Source organism: Lygodium microphyllum, chromosome 19, assembly GCF_053477565.2.
Source record: "Lygodium microphyllum isolate KBCC chromosome 19, Lygodium_microphyllum_v1.1.10, whole genome shotgun sequence".
In the NCBI taxonomy this organism is placed as follows: domain Eukaryota; kingdom Viridiplantae; phylum Streptophyta; class Polypodiopsida; order Schizaeales; family Lygodiaceae; genus Lygodium; species Lygodium microphyllum.
The window spans coordinates 120695532-120708551 of NC_141153.1; the positions used below are offsets into that span (position 1 = coordinate 120695532).

The 13020-nt window shown below is 42.1% G+C and overlaps 1 pseudogene; it reads right to left on the reverse strand.

Annotated features, from left to right (window-relative positions):
- Positions 1-5940: 5940 nt before the first annotated feature.
- Positions 5941-12290, reverse strand: LOC148020326 (ubiquitin carboxyl-terminal hydrolase 6 pseudogene; annotated as a pseudogene).
- Positions 12291-13020: the final 730 nt, after the last annotated feature.

Genomic DNA, 13020 nt, shown 5'->3' on the forward strand with positions numbered 1-13020 from the left:
CTACCCTGTAAGAACCATTTCTCTGATGAAATGGTAGTGAAGGTTAATATGTTTGGACCTAGCATGGTAGACATGATTGCTAGCCAACATAACCTTGTTGAGGTTATCACAATGCAATCTCACTCTACTTTCCACCTATATTCCTAAGTCTTTCAATAGTTTCATCAACCAAACTACCTTGCAAGCCGCTGAAGTAGTTGTACTCAGCTTCTGTACTAGACAATGCAATAGTAGGTTGTTTCTTACTCTGCCAATTGATCATATTACTGCCCAATCCAAATGCATAACCATTAGTTAACCTCTTATTACAGGAACAACTAGGCCAATCAACATCAGTACCCTGTCATGTCAAGGGATTTTCCATATGCATAAAACAATCCATAATTTGTAGTACCATTTACATATCTCATGATCCTCCTAAGTGCATCTAAATGTGGTTTGCAAGGCTTCTACATGAACTGACTAATCAGCCCCATTGCATAACATAAGTCAGGACGGGTAATAATCAAGTACATCAAGCTGCCCACCATATGTCGATACATAGTCACATTCTCTATGTCATTCCCAACATCAATCTGCAGCTTGACATTCTGATCAACCTTCTAAGAAGCTTGTGGCTATGGTCAGACCCCACGTGGAAGAGGGAGGGGGTAATAATGGGGTAGAAGATGACGTTGATTGTGTGGGGATTGCCTTTGTCAGGGAAATGGCAGCGTCCTCTCCTTGTGCAGCACGACATCAATAACAGCTTCCCCCTCTCTCTCCACACCCTCAGCACGATGTTGTCCTCCGATCTCCTCCTCCTTTGCTCAATGACGCAGCAGCCTGCTGCTTGCGAAGGCGATGGCACCTTACTGTAGTACTCCACTCCCTTAGCATGGCGTCCCTCTGCTCTCCCTCCACGCAGGCTTTTTCCTCCTTACCCCCCCACAAGGCTAAGGGGTGGTTTATATAGCCCAATGGGGGAGAGGGGAGCTCCACCACGTGGGCTGTGCATGCAGCCCACGACTTCCACCTAACCCCATCCCTCCCCTCACTCCGTCTCCTCCAGCCATGCATCGGCTGGGGGAGAGGGATAAACATTTAAAAAATTGCTTTAATATTATTTATTTTTCCCCTCCCAAGAGGGTTTTTACCCACCGTTTGCAAATTTGAACCCCCGGGCTTGATTTGCCAATGCGAAGGTCTCGATTTCATGCGTATGGGTTACAGATTAAACTACCAGCCATTCCAATACAGAAGATAACCTTTGCACGAGTTTCTTATGCCGCCTACGGGAAGTCAGTTTTAGCAATATTTTTGAGCGGGAATATTACATTCTCTCCCCCTTGGAGGAATCGAGATGTCCTCATCTCGAGAAGAACTGGGGGTATTGTTGATTGAGAGTGCTTTCTTCCATCCAAGTGGCATCTTCCTCAGGATAATATTTCCATTGGACGAGGAATTCTCTCAAGGTTCTGGATCTCAGTTGTCTCTCCCTAACATCTAAGATCCTCTCAGGCCATAGCTCAAGGACTCCTTGGTTTAGTAGGCTGATATTGAATACATTATGAACCTTTAGGTTCGCAGGGAGTTGTAGTCTATAAGCATTAGGTCCTAGGCACTTGAGGATCCTGTATGGTCCACAATACCTTGGACTTAGCTTCTTGCAATCTTCTAAGGATAGGGAACTCTTCTTTGGGTGGTCTATCTTGACGTTTCATATCTGCGTATGCCTTCTATCTATCCTTAACGGCTTGGATGTCCTGTCTAATTGACTTCATTTGGTCATCCATCTCTTCCAGCATCTGCCTCGAAGCTTCAACCCTCAAGGTTGGATCTGAGAAGTTTAAAGAACTTCGACAGTCATGCCCATACAATGCTTGAAAAGGGGTCATCTGAATGCTTTGTTGGTAAGAAGCATTGTAGGCAAACTCAACCAGTGGCAAGTATTGAATCCAAAGTTTTTGGTTCACGGTACCGATGTCCCCTTAGCATATCCTCGATGACTTTGTTGACTCGCTCCGTTTGACCGTCGGTCTGGGGATGGTAAGCTGTACTAAAATAGAGTTGAGTCCCAATGGCTTCAAAGATAGCTCTCCAGACGTGTGATTTGAAGACAGAATCACGATCACTAATGATTCTTCTGGGCAACCCATGTAGCTTGAATATCTCCTTGATAAACAACCTTGCAATATCTGAGGCTTTATAGTTTGTCTTAACAGGAATAAGGTGTGCAACCTTAGTAAGCATATCAACCACAACCATAATGGAGTTGTATCCTCCCTGAACTTGGGGTAGGCCAACAACAAAGTCCATACTGATGAATTCCCATTTCATTTGGGGAATGTCAAATGGTTGCAACTTTCCTGGAATTTTGACATGTTTGGCTTTAATACGTTGACAAGACAAACACTCAGTGACATATTTGAGAACGTCACCTTTAAGCCTCTCCCAATAGTAGCTCTTCCTGACTACATTGAGGGTCTTGGCATAGCCGAGATGTCCTGAGAAAGGGGAATCATAAGCTTCCCATAGTATCTTCTGCTTGAGTGACTGGTTTGCTCATGTACATAATCTCGTTCTATAGTAGAAAAGTCCACTACTGATAGAGACTTCATGATACTTAGCCTGTAGCTTTTGGTCCTAAATCTTGATAGGGATCTCCCTTAGCATCTTTTGATAGGTTGGATCATGGCATGCTTCTTCTCTAGCTAGTTCAAGTATTGGGTTATTTGGCATGGATACCTTTGTGGCTAGAGATCTAGCTGTTGATGGACTTTGTAAGATTAGAGAATTAAGGAATGCCTTGCGACTGAGTGCATCGGCAACTACATTCTCCTTTCCAGGCTAGTATTAGATTTCAAAATCATACTCCTCCAACACTTCAATCCACTGACGTTGCCTCATGTTGAGCTCGTTCTGGGTAAAGATCCACTTGAGACTTTTATGATCCGCCACTAGAGTAAACTTGTTACACAACAGGTAGTGTCTCCAAAGCTTTAGAGCATGGATGACAGCTAACAGTTCTAGATCATGGGTAGCATAATTATTCTCATGGCTCTTCAATTTTCTTGAAGAGTAAGCTACAGGACGATCTTCTTGCATAAGCACACATCCTAAGGCAAGCGCGCTAGCATCAGTTACTACTTCGAACTCCTTACTAAGGTCCCGAAGTTTCAGGATAGGTGCTAATACCAAACTCTGCTTTAATCTATCAAAGCTAGATTTTTCGACAGTTGACCATGCAATGGATGTTTGCTTCTTCAGTAGATCTATCACCAAAGGTGTTGCAATCAAAGCATAGTTTTTCATGAAGACCCTATACCATCATATCAATCCAAGAAAACTGTGTGTTTCTTTGATAGTTGTTGGTATTGGCCATTCTAGAACAACTCTGACTATGTCCGGATCCACTGAGATTCCTTTCGCTGATACAATGAATCCCAGATATTCAATCTGAGGTTTGAAGAATGCACACTTCTTCATCTTAGCATAAAGCTTGTGTGCCCTCATTGTCTCAAGGACAATGCGAAGCTGTGGTTCATGATCTTCTTCTTGTTTGGAATAGACTAGGGTATCATCGAAGAAGATGAGTATGAAGTCATCAAGACATGGCCTAAAGATATCCTACATTAACCTGTTGAAGGTGGAAGGTGCATTCGTAAGCTCGAATGACATGACTAGGAACTCAAAGTGTCCATATCTTGTGTTAAAGGCTGTCTTTGGGATATCTTCTTCCTTGATCCTTATCTGATAGTATCCAGACCTGAGATCAATCTTGGAGAAGATCTTCGCACCTTGAAGATGGTCAAGAAGTTCATCTATTCTAGGAATAGGGTACTTACTCTTAATCGTTGATTGATTCAATCCTTTATAATCAATACACACTTGAAGCATTCCATCTTTCTTCTTCTGGAACAGCAATGAAGCTCCTCATGGTGAACTGTTGGGATGGATGTAGCCCTAATCTAACAGTTGCTTGAGTTGCTCTTTCAGCTCAATTGCTTCCAGGATGGACATTCTATAAGGCCTCTTTGCAATTGGCGCAGCTCCCGGCACTAGCTTGATCTCATGATCAACTTCCCTTTGAGGTGGAAGTTCTGTCAGCTCTTCAGGAAATATGTCTGCATACTCCTTTAGCCATGAAGGTTCTTCACTAGACTCCTACTTCTGATCTAGCTTATTAAGCTTAATCAAGTAGACAGGTAGTCCCTTTCTAACTCCCTTTATAATAAGAGATGCTTTGGCCAATTGGATTTTCGACTTTCCAGCCTCTCCTTGAGTTGTGACCAATTCCCCTTTAGAGTTTCGAAAGGAAACTTGGCCCTTTCCACAATGAATGTGGGCGTCATTAGGTTTAAGACAATCTATTCCGAGCAAACACTCATGGATACCTAGGTTCATGACCCTGAATTTTACTCAAGTCGGCTTTTCTCCCAAAAATAATTCCACCTTAGCAGTTTGCCTGGTACAAGTGACCTCACGACCATTTGCTAATTCTGCAAGCAAGGTAGGTGCTTCTACTGTGGCTATTCCTAATATTCTTGCACAAGCTGGTGAGATAAAGGAATGCGTACTGCCACAATCAATCAAGGTTTTGAAACCTTTACCTTGATAGTCCGATGGTGTCTGAATCATCAAAAACTGGTGATTCGGGCCTTTCTTATGAAGAGCGGTGTCGAAGGGTTTTCGAAAGCAAAGTCGTGACCACAAAGGACCTTTACTAATTTCAGGATAGAAGATCAATGAAGCGAGATCACGATTCAATTTGAAAGAAGGTCACCTCAATTTCGGATAATGGCCCTATAATCAACTTGTTCAAGCCTTTGGTCTCTTGAATGTGGTAAATAGACCTGAATGTATGCAATACTAGTTGCACTTCACCCGTTTGAATGCAATCTCATGGAGTCAGAATCGGACATGAACTACAACAGCTCTCTCCTGAGGCCCTTGTAGATGCTTATGAAACATCAGAGCATAAGAGATCCTAGGAAAGAAGGAATAGAACTGCCGTTAGAAGTTGATCAAACATTGCAGAAAAAGATTACACATGGTCAGATGCTTTATCAGACAGTGATGGCAGATAGTCACAACCATTCAGAATACATATCTCCATTAGCATCTACTTGGTAAGCTTGTAAAGTTCAAATCTTTGTTTTTCACAAGGTTTTTGTACTGAAATTCAACACCTTGGCCAGATTTTTCCATCTTGAACATAATCTTCAGACATCCAAATGGTATCATGTCAAAGTCCTCTGTTATCACAATGTCCACAAGAGCATTTATTGATAAGAAGGTCATCTATGCATCAGCCTCATATGGAGCTACAATATAATCAATCTTCTCATGCTGTAAATTGGGATTGTATCAGTGACTTGGTGTAAGAATTTCTTAGGCTAGGGTTTCAACACAGTGCGACATCAACAAATCATCTGGCAAATCATCCAGTTCCTCCATAAAGGAATGGTTTTCATGCCTTACTTGTAGCTCTGTTCACGTACTTTAGCTATGGCCTGCTCTATGTCTTTGGCCTCCTTCGCAATTTCTGTCCAAAGGTTCTGAATTGTGTGAATTTCGATTCATTGAGCTTTCTTGGTTTTGTTATCAGTGATGACTACTGTTCACCTCGAGTGGTCCAATCACAGCAAAAAGCTTGCTCAAAGTATCATAGTTGTTGTTGAAAGCACCTTGATGATGCACATATTGCTATCGTCTTATCCTTCGTCGTTGCTTCTATCCTCCTCAAGCTCTCCTCAGCATGCACAGGCACGGGACAGATTTCAACACCGAAGAAAATGTTCATGGCCCCTTGTTGTCCTTATCTTCATGTTCATTTGGCTTCGTTGTTGTTGTTGTGGCATGCTTCACAGTCTTGTTAGAGGCCCGAATTCCCATTCCTTTCTTCTCGTATCAGAAGCTTTGACGCCCCTCCTTTGTCGTATTTGGTGCTTCCCCCTCTCAAATGAGTGCCACCCCTTCATCCTCGTTCTTTGTCACCCTTTTAAATTCCTCAACAGTAGGTGCACTAAGGAATAGCCTCACCAGCAATGCACAACAGTGCAAGTAAGGTAAAGTGAACCTCCTTATAACAAACAGAGCTGGTCCTGCTCTCACTGTTAATCCAATCAACAGCCTTCTTCGCAAATAATAGGATCATATGACTTTTCTTTCTCCCCTAAATTTGATTACACCCAAACATCTGCCGCTTGATTGCTCCCTTCCACAGTAATCCCCGAAAAACAGGTTGAATCGATGGCAGACTCCCCGGTCACAAAAAGCTATTCCTTTTTTCTCTTTGTTGCTTTTTTTTCTTTCCCTCTTTGTTATACCTACTTTTGCATCATCCTTCTCCTTGAGAATCTGGCGTGGTTCCTTGAGCTTACTTTTCAGATCCCGAGAACAGAGATCCCAAAATATCCAGTAGCACAGGATATTCTACTTTCCATAAAATTTTTGCTTTTTGATTAGACTCTCTCTTCCAGAAAAACCGAACAAAATGGACAGTCAAATACTTGCGCAAGTCACTGATCTCTGATTCTTTTTACATAAACAACACTTCTTCCTAAAGCTGATGATACTTTTTCTAGTTCTGACTTCATTGCTATTTTCAGCCCATCATGTAAATGGTTGACATCCTGTGAAATGTAGCATTTCAAAGAGTACACTCTCTCTTTTTCTGTTTCCTGCTCTCCACTCTCAGCACAAGCAATCTTGCTGGTTAATTCAATGCTGAAGAGCTCCTTGACAATCGATGAAGATAACCTGCCATCACCCGTAGGCTGCAAACGCTGAGACAAAATGTAAAGCAATTGTGTCCAGCATTCTTCAGCATCCTGTTGCATGTATGCACGAGTGTTTGTCTGCTGTGCAAATTGTGGATACTTTTCTCTCAGAACCATCCAAAACCGAATAGGAGCTACAGCCTTGTGACTTGTATCAAGTTCATTAAATAATTCATGGGCAGCAAGAGTTAAAAGATAAGATGAAGGATCCAGTTCATTGGCACCTCCCCCATAATATTTTTACAAGGCATCCTTCAGTTCAGGAACAACATGCAAACATTGTACAATAGAGTTCATATATCAAGTGTTCCTCAAGTTAAGCAGCCCTGTTGTATGACCCTTAACTTCTTGCACAACAGTATCACCACCTTTGCTATGATACGCCCATGTAGAACAAAATACAAACACAACGACTAAGTATGTACAAAGTAACAAATGTCACACACACAAATTTTTGGTGGATTTCACACCTCGGATGCGCAGCAGTATGACATCCACCCCCTCTGATCCAGCGCATCCTCCGGATGGGCCAAGTACCCATGATCATTGTCGTCAAGTTCCACGAACAGATCAATCTCTTCATTGACTATTTTCGGTATATCAGCAAGGTTATTTGTCATATCATCTGTCTCTTCTACTAGAGTTTCTTCTCGTTGCTCTTATCTTGCAAATTATTCCAATGCATAATTCTCATCATCTCTTTTCTTGAAAGTCTTGATTATTTTTCCTGCAATGGGCACTCTAAGCACTGTCCCATCCAATTCTGTCAGCTCATATGTTGCATTATCAAAGACATGTCTGACTATGTATGGCCCAAACCATCTTTTCACCATCTTCCGAAGTGCAGTATGCTGATTTTCAAGGCTGCTAACAAAGACTAATACCCAGTCTCCCTCTTCTATTGCTCTAGGCCACAAGCGATGCCTACTGTCAAACCTGTCCTTATTTCTAAGTCTAGCAACCTTCAACCTGTCAATAGCTAGTTGAATATCCTCTGGTCTTCTCCCAACTGCCGGATCCAAAGAGATAAAAGCTCCTCTCTCATCAAATCATCCTGCCAAGGTAAAACTGACCAAGTCAAGGCACAAGTCTCAGACGGCATAACCGGTTTCTGACCATACATCAACTCTGCGAGCATATATCCTGTGGTAACACTGTGAGTTGTACGATGAGCCCACAAAGCAAATGGTAGAAGTCTCAGCCATTATCCAATCCGTCCTCTACATGCTTTGGCTAATGCTTTCAGTATCCGCAGATGCCCTCTTTCACTCTTCCCATTTCCCTCTAGATTGTATGTTGTGGTTAGAGCCAACTTGATTCCTAGTTGAGAGAAAAACTCCCTAGCTTCATCTGCATCCAATTCACCACGATCTGCAGTGATCTTACCCACAAAGCCATACCTGCAGAAAATTTCTTCCAATAAGAACTTACGCACTGCACTAGTGGTCTTCGTTCTCAAAGGTCTGCCCTCAACATGATTAGTAAGATCCTCTCTAGCCAAAACAATATATCTCATCTGCCATAGACCCGTAGGCATATTAACCAAGTCAACTAACCACTTATAATGAATACATAGCGGATAGGTCGGATGAAGCTCATCTTGATGACGTACTACGGAATTCATCTAACAGTCTTTGCAAGTCTCTACAAAGTGAGAAACATCTCTGTACATGCCTTTCCACCAATATTTTTCCTTGATTTTCTCATAAGTAGCCCATGCTCCTCTATAACTAGCCCAAGGACTCTCATGAAACTCTCTCATCACCTGTAACTAGGTCTCTTTATCGCAGACAACCCGCAAGGGTAATCACCTCTTTTCTTCGGGTGCTTCCAAAGAAATCTGTCCTTGAGAAAATAACCATAGGCTTTTCTTTTGATCTTCTTGAACTCTTCATCTATCCATTCATCTCTTTTGCTTAGTGTACTAAGATACTTGCCAATCTGCAATCAATCTCCAACATAGAGATCTTCTATGAAAGCCACAATATCATAGACATGACAAACATGATCAACCATAGCGGCTGAAATTTCTGCATCATCCTCTTCTGCAAGTAGTGTCTCCTCATCATCATATCTGGCTCTAGACAGCATATCCGCCACTGGATTAGCCTTCCCTGCTATGTGTTTAAATTCTAGATTTAATGACTTGATGTATGCAATCCATCTCAGCATAGCTATATCCAGAGTAGAGCAACTCGTAATCATACCTATCAATGGCAAGCAATCTATCTCTACCACAACTGAGGCTCCAATAAAGTACTCCTTGTCATTTGAGAGCTGTAACAATTCCCAGTAATTCCCTCTTGATTTGCGGATACCTCCTCTGTCTCTCATTTAGGACTTTCGCCCCAAACTGAATAGCATACATGTTTCCATCTGCATCATCTTGACCCACAGCCCAACCTATGCCAATTGGACTAGTGTTAACTGTCAATACAATAGGCCTTCCACAATTATAATCTGATTTTCTAAGAGTAGGAGCAATCTGCAATAACTTCTTTAATTTTCGTATGGCTCTAGTGTGGCACGCATCCCAAAAAAAATTATGCCCCTTTCGAAGCAGCTGATATAAACAATCTGCTATGTGTGCAAAATGGGATATCCAAATCATGTAAAACACACAGGCTCCAATAAATCTCCGTACCTCTAAATGGTAGAACAATACTCCGTAATCTTGCCTATAGCATCCACCTTCTCAAGTGAAGGTTTCCTACCATAATACCCACACATATGTCTAACAATGACAACCTCATTTACTCCAAAAATAGATTTTTGCCCTGATAGTGTCAAGTTCACTTCTTCTAACCTGGCCAAAATATTTTCACAAGCTGAAATATGATCAGCCACAAAGTATCTACATCCTTGCTCATTTAGACTCTCATCCTTCTCTTCTTCTGCACACCCCTTAATGGGCACATCATCCAAGAAAGGCATGGTAAGCTGAGGTATGTACTCACGAAGGACCTTATGCATGGCATTCATCATATGCACAACAGAATTAGTGGCACCTTGAGGCAAGGTACACATCCTGACAAGCCCAATAGGATTTCTCATAGTGATTATGTACCTACTTTCCAAAGCCAGCTGAAACTGATCATATCCCGAATACAAATCACCTAAAGAATAGATGGCACGTCCAGCAAATGCTTCTACAAACTCATCCACAATTGGACCTATACCAACATTCTTGATAGTAACTCTATTTACTGGCTGCATGTCCTGTATAAATTGGAGAGTACCATTCTTCTTTAGAATCGTAAACCACCTATTTGAGTATGGTGCAGATGATGGCTCTAGGAATCCCATCCTGATTTTCTCATTCAACAAGTCAACTAACTTTGGCAGGTGTGCCTTAGGTACTAGAATAGGTCGGAGGTTCCATGGAATATGAGGAATAGTAAAGATCACCATAGGGGCAACAATATCCAGATTCACACATCCAATCTCATGCGAGAAAAAAGCAAACCCCCTTCCATGTCACTCAAGCATATCCTGAAAGCATTGCTTCTCTGCGGGTAGCAAGAAATCACCATTTCAAATTTTTAATTCAGCAAGAGTATCTACTGAAAATTTATGGCATATATGCTTTGGATTCCTCAAAATTGGCTGCTTGGCAGCCCTCTCTATTTGCTGATCACTGTCAGGTGGAAGTGGTCCAGCTCTACCGGCTTCACCTTCTTATCCACAGTCTTGTATTTCGTGTCAACCCTGGCTTCATTATGATCCTCTGCATTACTCAAATCTTGCTGTAAATTAGCAATTCTGCACTCTGGTGGCTGAATATCCTCAGCCCTCTGCTCTATGGACTACATAGGAACAGCCCTAAACTCTGGATGCTGAAATATTTCAGCAGTAAACTCTGTTGACTGAAAGTTTTCAGCAGTAAACTCTGTTGACTGAAAGTTTTCAGTCCTCTGTGTCTCTGTAGGCTGATCATAATGAGCCAAAAACTCTGTTTGCTGAATTTCTTCAGCACTCAACACTTTTTGCTGAGTCACATTAACTTCTGACTCTATCTGTGACACAAAATCTAAAATTTCATGAAGCATGTCCAGGGACTGCACTGATACATTACTATGACAACTCTGCATATTAGTTTTCAGCATATTTTCCATCTCTATCATCGTATCTGCACAAACCATACTATCATACATCCCATCTATATGCTCATCATCCTCTAAAATACCTGCATTTTTCAAAACTTTCTCCTTCCTGTATATGTACTGCCTGGCAGCTCTAGTCAACTTAGAAATCTTCTGATAACTCATCGAACTATTTGCTAAAATTCCAACAAAATTGGAGGAGAAAACATTGCTGCCAGGAGGCGAGAACTCCAATCTCCTCTGCTCTGTACCACCGTTGTCTAGTGGAACAGTGGTAGCTAATGAAAACCCGAATCCCTCATAGTGGGCAAAGGTGCATCTCGAAGAGTATCTCTGTTTCTTGCATGATTTACACACGCAGTCATAAACTCGACTGCTCTCATACCATCTTTACTGCGAATCCATGCATAAGCAGATCCATCATCCATTACTTTCGTCTCCATGCGCATCTCTGTGATGAATGGCTGTCCAAGAAAATTTATGGGATAAGATCATGAATCTTGCACAAAGAAATGGAAATCCTCCTCTACATCTCCAATAGAAATCCTGACACTGGGACAAGCAGCATACAAATCATCTACAGTATTGTTGGCGGCTCTCATACGCCACCCATGCTCTACATCCATAGGCCATCTATTACTTTCATAAACTCCACGAACTATGAGATTAATCTCTGAACCATGATCCACCAAAGCAACATAAGGCACCTGTTTGTCTCCAATTTTTACCATTGTTTCTGTAGTTGCCCTAGCCCAATGACTCCGCGAGAAATGACTATGCAGTACCAAGATAGGCTCATCAGTTTCAGCATAATGCATAGGCTAAACTCTCTTCTTTGTCTGCAGAAAAACAGAAGCATTCTCAACCATAACCTCATCCTCATCCTCATCCAACTCCCCAATCAAAACTCCCTATGTATCAGTAGTAGACAATGCATATCTTTTTCTCTTCAGGACTTCTTGGAACTAATCTTGAAACTCTCTTTTTGAGATGCCCAAAACCTCAAAAATAGTAAAAGTCACCTCAGTGCCAAGTATCTTATCATTAAATATTTTCTTCATGTCCGTAGATGTCTCAATATCGGACATCAATCTAAACCCTGGCTGCTTTCTCTCTCTAGGCTCTTGCCTCTTTTCTTTCTTTTGAGCATCTTCCATCTCTCATTCTAGCCCTCGTCTCAAAGACGGCCCTGCAATAGGTGGAGTAACAAACTCACCCCCTCTAGTCTTTTTAGTTTCATTTGGATTCTCTTCATCCCTCTTACGTTTCTCCTCAAAAAGTACATCTACTCCGTGAGACTAGCCAAGTAGGCATAAATAGTATATCTGTCAATAGAAAAATCCCAACCTGTCTCAGATCTGATGCTAGAACCTGCACTAGTCAGAATAGTCTGCTGAACCTTCCCCTTGTTTGCCGTCTCCATAGCATAGGTCCATAATGCTGACTGATTCTCTGATCCTTTCTCAATCTGGACTCCATATGCAGAAGCATCTCCTCTAGCTGCCACATAAGAAGTATGCGTAGCCATGTCATCTACTAATTTCTTCATTCCGCCTTTCCTAAAATTGGTAACAAGCGGAGCTTCTATTTCAGTCAACCAGATCTTTCCATCTTGTCCCCAAAATACCAAATTCTTCCTCCTTGCATCTTGAAAAGATTCACAATCCCTGCAATGCTGATGGTCCGTACTGTCACACCAAATACATCTTCGATCTCTCCTAGGTGCACCAGGAGCACTCCTAGGTGCAGTAGGAGCACTAGAAGAAATAGTAGGCGTAGTCGAAGCAAACTGCTCTTTTAATTTCCCCACCAATTCTACTTGAACTGACTCCAGTGTCAAATCCGTTATGCCTTTGATTATGTCACCAAGAGAGGAAGGAACTGACGGAGCAGATGATTTTGGAGCAGAAGGAGCCGGCATTAGTCTTGGAACAGGAGGATTAGAAACAATAGGCACTGGCATAGGCCCAGTAACTGGCTGAGGAAGAGAAGAAATGACAGGGGTAGAAGCACACATAGGAGCAGAAGACGGCGTCAGTGTCATGGATCCATTCTGTAAGCGGGTCTTCCATATCCGCCTCTTGATCAAAGTTGAGACCGCATCCTAGGCATCTTGCCAATCCGTTTTAAGACCCATCGGCTTCGTGCGATCC